The 1,939-nt window shown below is 33.0% G+C and overlaps 1 protein-coding gene across 2 annotated transcripts in view; it reads left to right on the top strand.

Moving 5' to 3' along the window:
• Positions 1-585: 585 nt before the first annotated feature.
• Positions 586-1,939, top strand: part of LOC106873320 (Golgi reassembly-stacking protein 2) — a 14,494-nt gene continuing 13,140 nt past the window's right edge. The window contains exon 1 of one of the 2 annotated variants that reach the window (XM_014920682.2): positions 586-622. The gene's annotated coding sequence lies outside the window, so the exon portion shown is untranslated. The remainder of the gene's footprint in view (positions 623-1,939) is intronic. The other variant, XM_052975595.1, reaches the window with a different exon arrangement.

A 1,939-nucleotide genomic window follows, 5' to 3' on the forward strand; every position in this document is an offset into this window, starting at 1 on the left:
TTCTCTCTCTCTTTCTCTCTCTCTCTCTATATATATATGTATATGTATATATATATATACACACACACACACACTTATAAAGTATTGTCTTGAGTCCAAGGACTCATAGCCCCAGTTACCAAATTTCCATGGTGTACAAGTAACTGAGGTCTTACCATTCCTCCTCAATGGGGTGCCAGTCTGTCGCCTGTTTACTCATTTACAGCTGAGTGGACTGGGGCAGCCTGAAATATATGTATATCATCAATTTAGCATCTCCTTGATTACGTGGGTCAGATGATACTTGTTGAGGTAGAATTTTCAACAGCTGGATGCTCTTCCTGTCACCAACTCTCATCTGTTTCTAAGGGAGGTAATATTTCTCCCTAGTGCAGGCATGCTTTCACTGAAGACTGCAAACAAGTATGACCCAGGTCCTTATCTACAATTAACATGCACAATATCAACACAAACAAGCACATCATCATCATCATCATCTTCATCTTCATTCAAAATGTCTGTGGAATGGCCTCATCAGTCATTAATAAATATCAATTACATTGTGTTCTGCCTCTATCTATCTCTCTTGATAATTTGTCCACCACAGAGTCCAGGATCTAGCCAAAATGGTGAAAAGGTTCCTGTATGTACTTTCTATTTTCTACTCACCAACCTCCCTTTTTGCTTCATGGTTCTCCTGTTCAAGGCAGATCAATCAGTTTGGCCCAAGGGTTTCTTTCTATTTATTCTCCTTGCATGTCTCTAGACCTGTTTTCCTTTTTATCCTCAACTTTTTTTAATACTTTGTAAAAGGATTGCACTGTGTGTGTGTGTGTGTGTGTGTGTATGTATGTATTTATATTTGTATCTATATATGCATGTATACATCTATGTGTAAGCACATATATAGATAAATATAGAAACACATACATATAAACATATATAAAGAAGATAAAGATACAAAAGTAAAACAAGGAAAGTTATGTGGAGCAGACAAACATATAGCTAGTAAAATGTGTGATGGAAAAGTGTAGAAATATAAAGCGAAACAACTATCACCAAAGAAGTGTACATATATTCAGATACATTCATAGATGCCTTTAAGAAAGGCATCCAACCATAGAAACCATGCCAAAGCAGACAATAGAACTAATTAATATTGTTACCTGAATAATTAAATTTAATAGGGTTATTTTATCAATGACCTTATGATGTTTGTGATTTGCAGGAAATTGGAAAGAGATAAAATTTAAGTACTCTAGCAGTGTGATAATAGGCATTTAAGTTAAAGACTATAACACATAGGATAAGTGTGTGTGTGTGTGTATATATATATACATATATATATACACACATATATATATTTATTTATTTTGCCTAATAAATTCAACATGCATTGCATAACTTTTTCTCATTTGTATATCCAAAAGCACACACACACGCACACACAGTCACATTGGGAACAAACTGGAAGTCGGATAATATATTCTTTAATGGAATTTATATCATTACTCTAGAACCTGAGGTTTCATTTTGGCAAATTTCAACAATTATTCTACACAGATTTAACTAGAATTAAGACCACAAACAACACATTGCCATTATTGTTGACAAATCACACACTTAACTATAAATGGCTGAATATCCTTTGTGACTTAACCTTTTTGTTACCATATTTTGATTGAAATACAAACCCTTAAATGAAATAAGTTTGTCATTATTGAGCAGATATTTGGAACATAACACAATTTTCTTATGGAAAGTTTTAATATAATTCACTTTAAAAGAAGAAATTTGCTCCATAGGACTGGGACAGTCTCTGACATGTTATCAAAGATTAAACTGGAGTTGAATAATTGTTGACATTTATTATGATAAACTCAAGAGTTCTAGAATATTGAATTCCATATATATATATGTGTTTGTGGTGGTTTTATTGAAACATTGTGTGGAATAACTT

This window comes from Octopus bimaculoides, chromosome 21 (assembly GCF_001194135.2).
Source record: "Octopus bimaculoides isolate UCB-OBI-ISO-001 chromosome 21, ASM119413v2, whole genome shotgun sequence".
NCBI lineage: Eukaryota > Metazoa > Mollusca > Cephalopoda > Octopoda > Octopodidae > Octopus > Octopus bimaculoides.